Source organism: Biomphalaria glabrata, chromosome 13, assembly GCF_947242115.1.
Source record: "Biomphalaria glabrata chromosome 13, xgBioGlab47.1, whole genome shotgun sequence".
Taxonomy (NCBI): domain Eukaryota; kingdom Metazoa; phylum Mollusca; class Gastropoda; family Planorbidae; genus Biomphalaria; species Biomphalaria glabrata.
Genome location: NC_074723.1, coordinates 35296958 through 35311272, shown reverse-complemented (window position 1 = coordinate 35311272; position 14315 = coordinate 35296958). Strand labels below are relative to the sequence as shown.

The 14315-nt window shown below is 30.7% G+C and overlaps 3 long non-coding RNA genes across 7 annotated transcripts; all 3 read left to right on the top strand.

Moving 5' to 3' along the window:
• The first annotated feature begins 3823 nt into the window (after window positions 1–3823).
• Window positions 3824–4994, top strand: LOC129922493 (uncharacterized). The gene is made up of 3 exons (XR_008774493.1): window positions 3824–3953; window positions 4308–4387; window positions 4826–4994. It is a non-coding gene; the product is annotated as an uncharacterized LOC129922493 (long non-coding RNA).
• Window positions 4995–7314: 2320 nt separating this feature from the next.
• LOC106053052 (uncharacterized) lies at window positions 7315–11026 on the top strand. Of its 3 annotated transcripts, XR_008774437.1 has the most exons (6): window positions 7315–7533; window positions 7709–7770; window positions 7907–8171; window positions 8361–8435; window positions 10396–10538; window positions 10935–11026. It is a non-coding gene; the product is annotated as an uncharacterized LOC106053052 (long non-coding RNA). The 3 variants fall into 3 exon arrangements; XR_008774438.1 differs by lacking the exon at window positions 7709–7770; XR_008774436.1 differs by lacking the exon at window positions 7315–7533 and having other exon boundaries at window positions 7564–7770.
• A 90-nt stretch (window positions 11027–11116) lies between these two features.
• LOC106064285 (uncharacterized) lies at window positions 11117–13574 on the top strand. Of its 3 annotated transcripts, none has more exons than XR_008774441.1 (6): window positions 11117–11937; window positions 12313–12393; window positions 12843–12919; window positions 13019–13105; window positions 13249–13309; window positions 13439–13574. It is a non-coding gene; the product is annotated as an uncharacterized LOC106064285 (long non-coding RNA). The 3 variants fall into 3 exon arrangements; XR_008774440.1 differs by having other exon boundaries at window positions 11118–11937; window positions 12815–12919; XR_008774439.1 differs by lacking the exons at window positions 11117–11937; window positions 12313–12393 and having other exon boundaries at window positions 12401–12919.
• Window positions 13575–14315: the final 741 nt, after the last annotated feature.

Sequence of the window (14315 nt, the reverse complement as noted above, 5' to 3'; positions counted from 1 at the left end):
ACTTACAAAAAAAAAAAAAAAAAGTCACGTTGGTGTATCAGCTAACTGACGGTACCAACCCGCCACTCCCTCACTCTCGCGTTCTTCACTTCTAGACTAAATCTAATTGCCTTTAAGAACCAATCAACGTATAGATCTGGACACAATGTGTTCCCCCACCTTTTCTGTCCTCCCCCCCCCCCCAACAGGACGGCTTAGCGTGACCTCCGTGACCGCTCGTAAGCTAGCCAAGAGAGGGGGGAAAAAAGGATACGAAATGCGTAACGCGACGGGTTAAATGCGTATTTGCGTACTGACTGTCATTTTTGGGAGATTTTGCGTAACGAATACGCATTTTGCGTAACGGTAGGCAGGTCTGCTACATGTAGGGCATTGTAGGCTATTAATAAAATACCTCACGTAATCCTAACCAAGCATATAGCCTATCCAGTTTTTAATGCGATATCAAACTATTTATAAAATTTTGAAGAGAATGCTATTTGTGGACCGAATTATATTCGGTAATTCTCGATTTTTATTCCCAGTCCGACCCTGCTATTGTATGGTCTAGGTCTAGTATTGGCCGATTTTTATCGCTTAGAATAAAAATCTTATAAGCCTACTAGATCTATCATTTACAATGAAAAAAAATGATAGCAATTTAATCTAAACCTGCATAAAAGTAAATGATTTGTTTTACAAATAAATAACTAAATCTAATTTTGTGTCATTGGAAAAAAAACAACTACTTCGCGCCCCTCCCCTTTGTCAAGCCAACGCCCCCTAACACAACAGTGAGGCGGGTTCCAAAACATTGGCGTATTTACAAAGCTTTATGGTGTGTTGTTCATCCGGGAGGTGTGTGACAGACTAACCAATCACACCTTTTACTTTCAAGCTCCGTAGAAGTAGGCCTACATGTGTTGGGACTGTTGGTCACTAGCTATTACAATTTAGTGAGCAGTGCTCATTACTTCAAATCACTACCTTAGAAGAAAACATGGGTAATTTCTAGAATAATCTAGATCTAATACTAGACTATATAGCCACTATTAGGTAATATATCCAGAATAGTCCAGATATCTAAACTAGTCATCTTTTGTGTGTCATCTGAGGCTCGTCTGAGCTCGATTTCTTAATTGACTTAATCTTTGTAAACTTTGTTTAATTCATTTAAATCTAGAAAGTAAATCTAGATCTAGTCTATGCCGTAAGTAGTAAAACGTAGTCGACATACTCACGTAGGTAGTCTAGGTATAATAGTTCTTACTAGATTAAGTCTAAAGGCTTACAAATCCACGGTAGGAACAAGCCAAAATGACGAATCATCGAATGTCATCGTCGTGATCGTGATTAGATTCTACTCAATATAGACTCTAGAATTGATTAAACCTTAATCAGCCAGGAAAACCAACCAGTTAGCAGAGTTTAAGTCATGCATGACTCTAGATCGACACACGAAATGCATAGGATGTAGACTCTAGATCAAGAATCAATAAAATTATCTTATTTTTTGAAGTAGGCCCTTACCAGATAGGTTGATCTACATTTGAAGCTTTTAACGTCAAAACTTATGAGCATATTATCATAATGCACATTGCATTTATCATTTATAGAGCCTGAATAATTCAGGAAAATCTAGAAATAGTAAAAATTCCAATTTCTCAAGATAGCCTTAAACTCAACATCTTTGGTATGGCATCACAACACTCCATTTATTACATTCTATATTTTGTAGATGGTGATGCATTCTATTGCTCTAGAAATAGAATAGATGAATAAAACCAGTACCTTTGGGCTGGGCTTGAAAACTACATAAAAAAAAGTGCAGCAAGTGTATCTCTAAAGATATTTGTATGAGGTAAGTTTTTCTTCTAAATGCTTTAGTTATTTTTAAATTTACTTCATTGCTTCCTTTGATGTATGTATAATAGAGTACAGGCAAACTATAACACTACAGATAATCCTCAGAGAAGCAAGTATTTTTTTAAATTTTTAAACTAATATTTTAAGCATGTTAATTGAGAATTTCAGTTTCAATGTTTCAATAATATTTTAATAATTTTCTTAGTTCTCTCAATGTTTAGTAATTATTTTTTACTTTTATATAAATTTGATATTTTGTTCTTTTTTTGTATTTAGAGAGAGGATTAGTTCAAGTGTGTCCAAACTAGTTTATTATATATTTCAGTATCCATACAGAGATTTAAACTCAATTTGTTTGGTTAAGTGCTCTATTCACTTATCATATCTTTTTCAGGTCAAGTTGTGGAGTACATCCTAGCACTCTTGGACTAAAAGAGCATTCAGATTAATGGGAAAATCTCCTTTGAGTAACAGGCAAGACTTATCAAGAACTGTGCAGTAAGCATGTCCAAATTTTATTCTTTTGACTCAAAATGTGCTTCTAAATTTAATAATTTAGTTATTTTAAAATGAGCTTCATTATGTATACACAAGTCTAGGTATAAAACTACAGATAAACCTCAGAAAAGCAAGTAATTTTTTTAAATCTGTTGTTTATTGCATGCTAAAAATATGTTTGTTTTGAATGTTTAAATTACCTTTTAACATTTAAGAATAATTTTGTGAGTTAGTTCTCTCAGTATTTTTTTCTTGTTAGTATAATTTTGATATTAGTTCTTTTCACTTGGTATTAGTAATTTTTATATGACTTAGTTCTTTTGACTTAGTATTAATAGAGCTAGATTAATTCAAGTGACCAAACTAGTTTAGTACATATTCATTATCTCTACTAAAACTTAAACTCATTATCTTTGATATTTTTCAGATCAAATTGCAGATCACATCAGATTGCTATTCCATACAACGTACAGATGAATGGACCCATTATCTACTTGGAACAGTCAAATTATAGAAGCTACTTGTCCACAAGTTTGTTTTTTTTCTTTAAGGCAAGTAGTCTTTTCAATTAATATAATTTATCTATTATAAGCAAAATTTAATTTTTTCTTTGATACATGCATAGTTAAGAACGGGCAAGCTATGAAAATGATTATACAATAGAGCAAAGCAAGTATTATAATTTTACTTTTCTTGTTGCTGTTGTTGTTGATTTGTTGTTTTACGCATGCTAATTGAGAATGCTTTTTTTTCCCAATAACATTTGAAGAATAACAATTTCATTTAGCTACAATAATTTAGGAGTAATTAACAAGCTTAGTAAAAACTCCATCATCTTCAGCAAGATTTAGACTTAAGACACATCTTTGGATAGACTACTTAATGTTTTATCCATTTATCATTACTATCATTACAATCATAACATTTTGAATTTTGCAGTGTCAGAGTACATTCTAGCGCTGTAAAGCAGCATTCAGATGAATAAAACCACCATCTACCTGGGGCAGGCAAAATATATAAGAAGAGATATCATGTTAAGAATTGCAGCAAAGATGTCCAAAAGATTTTCTTCCTGAAGGCGAGTAATCTTCTAAAGTACTATAATTTAGCTATAAAAATTAATTTATTTTCTTTTGACCAATGCATAGTACAGAACAGAGGAAATTAAGTTATTGATAAAACTCAGCACAGCAAGTAACATACTTTATTTTTTGTTTAGATTTATGCATGCTAATTTGAGAATATGTATTATGTTCCAATAACATTTTAAGAATATTTCTACTAATGCTTTGGTAATTTATTTTCCACAATTGCATAAGTTTGATATAAGTTCATCTCCTGACATAGCATTTTTAGAGCACAATTAATTCCTCAGTAAACAACTACTTTAGTTCAAATTCATATCAACTAAGACTTAAACACACATTTGGTTAGACAGCCCAATGCTCTTTTAATTTGTTTGATAATATTCCTCAGATCAAGTTGCAGAGATCTAAATGCTACATGCATAAATCAAGAAAAAAAAAAGCAGCATTCATATTAATGGAACCATCATCTAATAGACACAAGCAAAATATAAAAACTCAAGCAAGGAAGTGTTGTTATAAATGGTAATCAGTATTTTAAAATGCTATGTTTTAGCTGTATACACTTTTTTTTTTATGTATGCATTTTATATGAAAACTCTGAGATTCCACATAAACATCAGCAAAGCAAGTAATGTTTTGTTTTTCAAATTTTTTTTTTTCGCATGCATGTTGAGAATATTTTATTGTTCAAATAACATAAAGAATAATTTTTCAGAACGGCCAACATATTTTTATATTTCGTTTTCTTACTTGGTCTAACTCACATAACATAGAGCTAGAATAATTCAGTAGTTTAGTACATTTCAGTATCACCAAGACTTTCAACTCATTCTCTTTTATTTGGCTGCCAAATTCTCTATTTTGTTCATTTTTCAGTTGGAGATCAACAGTACATCACATTGCTCTAGAAATAGAGTATCATAAAGACTACTGAAGCCATCTCCTATGAGTAACAGGTAGAGCTTGAAAGCTACATATAAAGAGCTGTACAGCAAGATGTCTTATAGTTGCTTAGTTCAAGTTAAATTGTACAGAGACTTAAAATACTTCGATTTAGCTTATTTAAAATTAAATTATTTTCTTCTTTTGATATATATGCATAATATGGAATAGACCAGCTATGAAACTACAGGTAAACCAGCAAAGCATGTAATCTAATTATGTTTGCTTTTTTTAATTTTCAAGTTTTATGCATGCCAATTAATGTGTTTCCAGTGTTCAAGTGAATTAAAATAACTATTTTAATGATTAGTTTTGTATGTTGGTAAAAAAAAAACTTTGATAAAACTCCCATAGATTAACAGAGCATATACAGAACTATTTCAATAATAATACTAAATACTAGCTTAGTACAAATTCCAGTCACTAATATATAATCTTTTCTCTTTTATTAGGAAGACCATTTATTATCACAATTCATATTTACTAGTGATATAAAGTTAGAACCACACACATACAGATAAAATCATCATCTACTACGATCAGGCCAAATAATAAAAACTACATATCAAGAATTGCAGCGAGTGTCGACATTTTTTTCCCTTAAGGCAAGTAGTTTTTGAAAGTCTTATCATTAAGCAAATTTAAAAAATTAACTCAGAAGCTTCAGATGAGAAAAGCAAGTAATGTCAGTACTGTTGAACAATTAAATTGAAGTTTTAGTATCAGAAGGGGCCACAGTTGAGTCTGTCGCCTCAAAAGTCCAAATGCCAACTGATTCAAATAATTAACAAACTCTTAACCTTACATTTCGTGAAGTCATTACATATTGCATTTAAAGTTCATCAAATACAGCGCATCACTAAGTTAAATAAGTATATATAGGGAGGCTTGGTAGCTGACTAGTAAAGCGATTGGCTTCCCAACAGAGGTCCCAAATTTGAATCCAAATGAAGACTTATTTTTAATTTTGGGATTTTAGGGTGCTCTAATAGGTACCTGACATAAGTTTCGGAAAAGTAAAGGTCTTTAACAACAGCACCCTTGGGGCACAGAAACATTATCTATACATCATCTGACTAATATATATAGAGCTAGTTCAAAGAATATTTTTCCCAAATTGACTTGGTAAAAATTTCATTATCTCTTCTAAAAACTAGAATGTTTTGAAACATCTGTTTAGTCTACTTAACACTATTCATTATCATACTTTATAATAATTGTCAGATCAAGATATGGAGTACATCATATTGTTTTTAGACGTAAAATAACCTACAGATCATTTGGACCTTCATTAATGAGCAACAGTCTAGACCTAAAAACTACATATAAAAAGCAATGTAGCAAGATTTTCTGATTTTTTTTTTTCTTTTCAGGCAAGTGTCCTTCCAAAGTATTTTCATTTAGCAATCTTTCAATTAAATTCTTTGTTTTCTTTAATATATACAACTAATGAAGCTAGATTAGCACAGAAATTCCAATAGGTGTTCAAATTGTTATATAATTTACATTTTTAATAGTTAATATATGTTGTATTAATTTACAGACCACGATAAAGTACAAGCTGCTGATTTAGAGACCAAGATAAAGTACATGCTGCAAATTTACATACACTTGATAGGCACTTGTAACTGAGAAGTGACTTCAGATGTTAGCCAATATGATGATTTAAGGTAGTGACATTGTTGATATATTATTTTTTGTCCCATTTTTAAACAATTTTTTTTGTAACTTGTTCACTATACATGTTAATTATTAATTAGATTAAAATATAACTTGAACTATCTAGACTAGATCTTTTGTTTTTTTGTTTAGTAGTAATTACAACAGGATAAATTGGATTTTAAGTAAAGTATTTTGTGAATATATGATTTCAATTAAATTTTTTTTTCGAATAAATGAAAAATCATTTTAGTTGATTCACAGACCAAGATAGAGAACATCCTGCTGATTCACAGACCAAGATAAAGTTCCTCCTGCTGATTTACAGACACTTGTATGGGCTGCTACTTGTGATTAAGGATTTACTTCAAATGATAGCAAGAGGATGATTTAAGGTATTGACATTGTTTAATACATTACATTTTTTGTATCATTTTTTTTTACAATGATATCAAAAGATAACATTAAATATCTAGACTAGATTTTTGTATAGTAATTACAGTATTTTATAATAGCTTTACATTTTTAAGTAAACTATTTGTTTTTTTTTCTATTTCAAATGCTGAGCATACATAACTAAACTGCAAGAACAGATGAAGTCCAAAACGCTAAAGCAACAGACAACCCAGGTAAATACATATCATAATAGTATAGCAAAGATTTTAAGGCAAGAATTTTGAAAATAAATGTTTTAGATTAAAGAAAAATATTTTGATAAAATTTTTTAAATTTTAGTTGATATATTCAATTGTATTGATTTTCAGATCAAGATAAAGTAGGCTACATCCTGTTGGTCAGACCGAGATAAAGTACATCTTGCTGATTCACAGACCAAGATAAAGTACATCCTGCTGATTCACAGACCAAGATAGAGAACATCCTGCTGATTCACATACCAAGATAGAGAACATCCTGCTGATTCACAGACCAAGATAGAGAACATCCTGCTGATGCACAGACCAAGATAAAGTTCCTCCTGCTGATCTACAGACACTTGTATGGGCTGCTACTTGTGATTAAGAACTGACTTCAAATGATAGCAAGAGGATGATTTAAGGTATTGACATTGTTTTATACATTACATTTTTTGTATCATTTTTTTTTTTTTTTTTTACAATGATATCGAAAGATAACATTAAATATCTAGACTAGATTTTTGTATAGTAATTACAGTATTTTATAATAGCTTTACATTTTTAAGTAAACTATTTGTTTTTGTCAGACAGAGATAAAGTACATCTTTCTTATTCACATACCAAGATACAATAAACTACATAGATAAAGTAGGCTACATCCTGTTGGTCAGACCGAGACAAAGTACATCCTGCTGATTCACAGACCAAGATAGAGAACATCCTGCTGATTCACAGACCAAGATAAAGTTCCTCCTGCTGATTTACAGACCAAGATAAAGTTTCTCCTGCTGATTTACAAACACTTGTATGGGCTGCTACTTGTGATTAAGAACTGACTTCAAATGATAGCAAGAGGATGATTTAAGGTATTGACTTTGTTTAATACGTAACATCTTTTGTATCATTTTTTTTTTTTTACAATGATATCGAAAGATAACATTAAATATCTAGACTAGATTTTTGTATAGTAATTACAGTATTTTATAATAGCCTTACATTTTTAAGTAAACTATGTTTTTTTTTTCTATTTCAAATGCTGAGCATACATAACTAAACTGGAAGAACATATGAAGTCCAAAATGCTAAAACAACAGACAACCCAGGTAAATACATATCATAACAGTATAGCAAAGATATGAAGGCAAGAATTTTGAAAATAAATGTTTTAGATTAAAGAAAAGTATTTTGATAAAAAAAAAATTATATTAGTTAATATATTCAATTTTTTTTTATTTTCAGATCAAGATAAAGTAGGCTACATCCTGTTGGTCAGATCTTGCTGATTCACAGACCAAGATAGAGAACATCCTGCTGATTCACAGACCAAGATAGAGAACATCCTGCTGAATCACAGACCAAGATAGAGAACATCCTGCTGATTCACAGTCCAAGATAAAGTTCCTTCTGCTGATTTACAGACACTTGTATGGGCTGCTACTTGTGATTAAGAACTAAACTGGAAGAACAGATGAAGTCCAAAACGCTAAAGCAACAGACAACCCAGGTAAATACTTAATCACAACAGGATAAAAGGATTTTTAGGAAAGAGTTTTGTGAATAATTTTTTTAATTAAAAAGAATATTTTTATTAAGTAAATAAAAACAATGTCTAAAGATAAGCCTTTTTTTTTTTTTTTGCTTTATTTCTCTTCAATCATTGTAATAAAATTGTAACATATTTAAATCATTTCAGATTCAGATACAAATTGTTGCTGTTCCAGAAGTAGTGCATTTGCCAACATAGTAGAGTCATTGGAGTCATTAACTTGTAATTATATATTTTTATATATAGCTCATAAGATATCCTATCTCATGTCCTATAGCTTCCATTTTGGTGAATCATGAGTGCTGTCTACTTTCAAAATGATCTGAATAACCTCAGTAATAACTATAGTTATTCATGAAATAGAAAATTTAATTTAAAAATAAGAATAACCTCAGTAAATCCTAAGTTACATGCAATCCAAGGAAGTTAGCAGTTTAGGCTTGTCCAAATCAAAATGACCATAGAATCAAAAATGCTATAAGCATGAAAGTAGCGCTATATAAAAATTATTATTTATTTTATTTATTTAGTAGGTAAAATGAAACTTACATCACAGTACTGAAGAAAAAAAAATGCAAACATTACAGCACAGTAAATATTACTTGTAAGAGTCATTAGTGAAACTTGTTCTGTTACTGAGGAGTTAGAACCCATGCAATTCTTAAAAAGAGCAACAAAAAGGTCAAATATTTTTTTTTAATGCGTGTGTGAAAAGTTTTTCTAAAAGTAGGCCTACCTAGATCAAGAATATATATTAAGATAGATAGGGGGTTAAACTCCAAATATGATAGGATTGGAAATTTTCAATCAAAACTATCCACGAACAATGAACATGATTTTGGACAAGTTGGTGAATTGGAAAGTAGTTTAGTGGTATTGAAAAAGATTTAGATATTTTCAGTGGATTGAGAAGAAAATTGAACTGCTATTTAATAATAATCTCAAACATTTCTAAATGTTCAGAATCAGATATCTTCAGGGGCTTGTTAAAAAATTTCCCAAATGGAATATCTCAAGCTCAATATCCAATATTTATAACAAAATATAGGCCTATTTGTATGCAGCTTACAACAAGCTATGTCAGAAGTCTAGAATTCTAGATTTATTGGAAAACTACTTCAGAGAGGAGTAGTAGGCTTGTAATTATATATATTTATATATAGATCATAAGATCTAACCAAGCACTAAATCTTTATCAGCAATGAAATTTTCTAACTTTATAATAGCAAAAAAAACTCCTTAAAAAACAAAGATTCACTGCTGCAGGGGGTAAACAACTATATAGAAAATATGAAAAACATGCATATATGTAACCCTGCCGGGTGTTTTTGTCATTGCATTGTTGTATAGCAGTGACGAGGAGATCGGTGGTGCCCCTATGATGTGTGTTATTAAAATGGATAGAGATGGGCTTAGTTGCAAAGTTACGAATGTCTCCAAGGTGTTCTTGGAGTCGTGTTTTTAAGGTCCTGCCTGTGTTTCCAATATAGATCATCTGACACCTTGAGCATATTATAGCTACATGACTCCTCTACTATTACAGTTAAATTTGTCACTGATCTTGATGGTCATTTTAGGACAGGTGGTGGTGGGGGTGGCAAGCGTGTGTTTGCAGTCTGACAGTTACGTCGCTTACATGCCCAAGTGCCAGGTTCACTTGTAATGTTGTGGACCAGGAAGTAGATGTAATTTCTGATTACCCATATTAAAAGAGTAAAGTTTCCCCTTTCAGACCTTGCGATCTATGGGGCAGATGATGTTATGGTTATCATTTCCTTAGGCCAACGGTTAACGAGCAGGGTGTTATGTGGCAAGCACAACAACCAACTGCCTTTACTTTCCCTAACTAAAGTCAGGTATCCATTAGAGTTGAGTGGACTCAGGGTCACCCTAAAATCCCGAAACTCAAAATCCCAGTCTTCACCAGGATTCGAACCCAGGACCTCAGGTTCGGAAGCCAAGCGCTTAACCACTTGACCATCACGTCCCCTATTACCCATATATGTTTAGTTAAAAAATGTGCATTATTCTGAGACATATTTAGTCTCTTGACACAGCATTTATAGAGCCTGAACAATTCTTAAGAATCTAGAAATAGCGGTAAAAATTCCAATTTCTCTTTAACTCAACATCTTAGGTATGGCAGCCTAACACTCTATTTATCCTATTTTTTATTTTTCAGATGAAGATAGAGAGTAAGCTACATCCTATTACTCTAGAAAAGAACAGTCTACAGACGAATGGAACTAGCTCCTTTGGGCTTGAAAACTCCATACCGGTATATCAAAAAATATGCAGCAAGTCAGTCTCAAGTTATTTGAATAGGTAAGTTTTTCTTCTTAATACTTTGATTATTTTGAAATTAAAACTTCATTGCTTCTTTTGATGTGTAGGCCTATATACAGAACAGGCAAACTAAAACATGACAGGTAATGTTCAGAAAAGCAAGTAATTTTTTTTGTTTTTTAACTAATATTTTAAGCATGTTAATTGAGTATGTCAGTTTCAATGTTCCAATAACATTTAAGAATAATTTTCTTAGTTCTCTCAATGTTTTTAGTAATAATTTTTGTTTCTTTTTGTATAAATTTGATATATAGTTCTTATTTTATATTAAGAAAGAGATTAGTTAAGTGTCAAAACTAGTTTAGTAAATATTTCATTAGCCAGAGATTTAAATTCAAATTATTTGGTTAAGTAGTCTCATCACATATTTTTCAGATCAAGTAGTGAAGCATACAGATGGAGTAACAGGCAAGAAGTAGCGATATCAAGAACTGTGCAGTAAGTATATCCAAACCTTTATTCTTTTGGCTCAAAAATGAAAGCTATGAAAATGATTATACAATAGAGCAAAGCAAGTAATTTTCCATTTTTTGTTGTTGCTGTTGATCTGTTGTTATGCATGCTAATTGAGAATGCTTTTCTTTCCAATAACATTTGAAGAATAACAATTTCATTCAGTCCCATAACATTTTTTTAAGCTAGAACAATTTAGAAGTAATCAACAAGCTTAGTAAAAATGTCATTATCTTCAGCAAGATTGAAACATATCTTTATCACATTTTTAATTTTGCAGTTCAGGTGTCTGAGTACATTCTAGCACTATAAAGCAGCATACAGACAAATAAAACCATCACAATACCAGGGACAGGCAAAATAAATAAAAATAACATGTTAAGAATCGCAGCAAAGATGTCCAAAAGATTTGTTTCCTTAAGGCAAGTAATTTTCTAAAGTACTATAATTTAGGTATATGAGATTAAATTTTGTTTCATTTGACCAATGCATAGTACAGAACAGCGGAATTGAAATTTCAACAAAGCAAGTAAAATCTTTTTTTTTTGTTTAGATTTATGCATGCTAATTTGAGAAATATGTATTATGTTTCAATAACATTCTAAGAATATTTCTACTAATGCTTTTGAAATTTATTTTCCACTTTTGCATAAGTTTGATATAAGTTCATCTCCCGGCATAGAATTTATAGAGCACAATCCTGAGTATGCAACTATCTAAGTTCATTTAAACACATTATTGGTTAGACAGCCCTATGCTCTTTTCATTCATTTAATAATATTCTTCAGATCAAGCTACAGAGATCTAAATGTTTCATGCAAAAAGAAAGAAAGAAAAAAAAAGAAGCATGCAGAGAAATGGAACCATCATCTGATAGGGACATGCAAAATATAAAAATCACAACAAGGAATTTTGATTCTATATGGTAAGTAGTCTTTTAAAATACTATGTATTAGCTGTATAAACTTAACTGTTTCTTTCGATGTATGCATTGTATATGAATGCTAGGAAACTCCAGATAAATTCCAGCAAAAGCAAGTAATCTTTTTTTTTTCTTATTTTGTCTATTTTTTTTGCATGCAAGTTGAAAATATTTTAGTGTTAAACTAAACATAACGAATAATTTTTAAAAGTTGTCAACATGTTTTTATAATTAATTTTTTAAAAGTTGGTCTAACTTCTCCTCACATAACATGAGCTAGAATAATTTAATAGTTCAGTACAACTTTTCAGTATCACTAAGACTTTCAACTCATTCTCTTTGATTTGCTGCCAAATGTTCTATTTTTTCATTTTTTAGTTGGAGATCCAGAGTACATCCTATTGCTTCAAATAGAGCAGCATACTACAGTCAAATGATGCCATCTCCTAGGAGAAACAGGTAAGGCTTGAAAGCTACATTATAAAGAGATGTACAGCAAGATGTCTAATAGTTGCTTAGTTGAAGTCACATTTTTCTGAAACTTCAAAATACTTTTCTATAGCTTATTTAAAATGATTCTTTTGATATATATGCATAATTTGGAACAGATTAGCTAAGAAACTACAGGTCAACATCAGCAAAACATGTAATTTAATTATTTTTTATTTAATCTTAAAGTTTTATGCATGCCAGTTAATGTGTTTTCAGTGTTCTAATAAATTAAACTAATTTTATTTTAATGATTAGTTTTGTATGTTGGTAAAAAAAACTTTGATAAAACTCCCATAGATAAACAGAGTAAATACAGAACTTTTTAAATTCAATAATATAAATACTATCGTAGTACAATTTCCAGCATCTCCATTTTTAAGTTTACTAGTTTGTTTTTTTCTATTTCAAATGCTGAGCATACACAACTAAATTGGAAGAACAGATGGTGGAAGAAGAGATGAAGTCCAAAACTTGAAAGCAACAGACAAACCAGGTAAAAACATATTACAACAGAATAGCAAGGATTTTGAGACAAGTATTTTTCTTTAAAAAAATATTTTAAGATAATATATTCAGTTCTTTTGATTGACAGACCAAGATAAAGTTAATCCTGCTCATTTACAGACACTAGTATGGGCTTACTTGTGACTTAGGATGACAGCCAAGATTATGATTTAAGGTGTTGACATTGTTCTCTCTCTATATTTTTTTTTCTTTTGTCATATCTGTACTGTCTTGAACAGTAATTATCACATTATTGTTTAATTACGGCTGTACATTAGAAAGTTAACAAGTTGTTTTTTTTTCTATTTAAATGCTCAGCATACATAAGTAAACAAGAAGGACAGATAAAGTCCAAAATTCAAAGCAACAGACAACCCAGGTAAATACATGTCATAACAGTATAGCAAAGATTTTGAGGTGTTTAATGAAAATAGTTATAAATTACATAGAAACTTTGTATGGAAAAAAAATATTTTTGGGTAATTTATTCAGTTGTTTTGATTTACAGACCAAGAAAAAAGTACATCCTGCTGACTTAGACCACAATAAAGTACATCCTGCTGATTTACAGAACAAAAAGTACATTCTGCTGATTTACAGACAATTCTATGGGCTATAGTAATAAAAAGTGTCTTTAGATGATATCCAAAATGAAACTTTGTGAAATTATTTATTAGCATAGACAAGACATGAATAAATAAAAATGTCTGCTAATTAATTATTCTGTTTGATACCAACAAGGGAAACAAATCCTTCAGTATTCACAGATATAGATGAATTTGTTGAAACATATTTCTCTCTCACACATTTTCAGATTAATTTGATACTTTAAATAATTATTTACTCTACCTAACAAAGCATGCTGGGCCCATAACCCAGAGGTCTGTGGATCGGAACTTTGCTCTGCTACCACTTAATAAACTAGAAACACTACACTTGATAACCATAAACAACGACAATGCTATAATGCCAGATTCATGAGTGAATTTATTTACAGACTTCGTTAACACATATGACACAAAACAATACAACATTCAATTCCTTGGTCAAGGGGAATCATTACAGATACTCATATAAACAATGTCAACAACATGAATCAATTTAAGAAATACAGAACTAATTATCAAATTAAGGAAATACATTGAACATAATTTTTTTTAAAAGGAATTTTATTTTGCTTGATTGAAAATCTACTTTTAGAGTGAAGCCGTAGGTGGGTCTTAACTGTAGTTATAATGGTGGTCTAAAAAAAACAACTAAAGATGATGAAAAGGTCATTTGTTTTGTAGTCCAATTATCAAGGGTGTCATGTGGGCAGCACATTGACCAACCAATTTTACTTTTCCCCAACTATGCCAAGTACCCAATTGGTATAATGGCAGTGA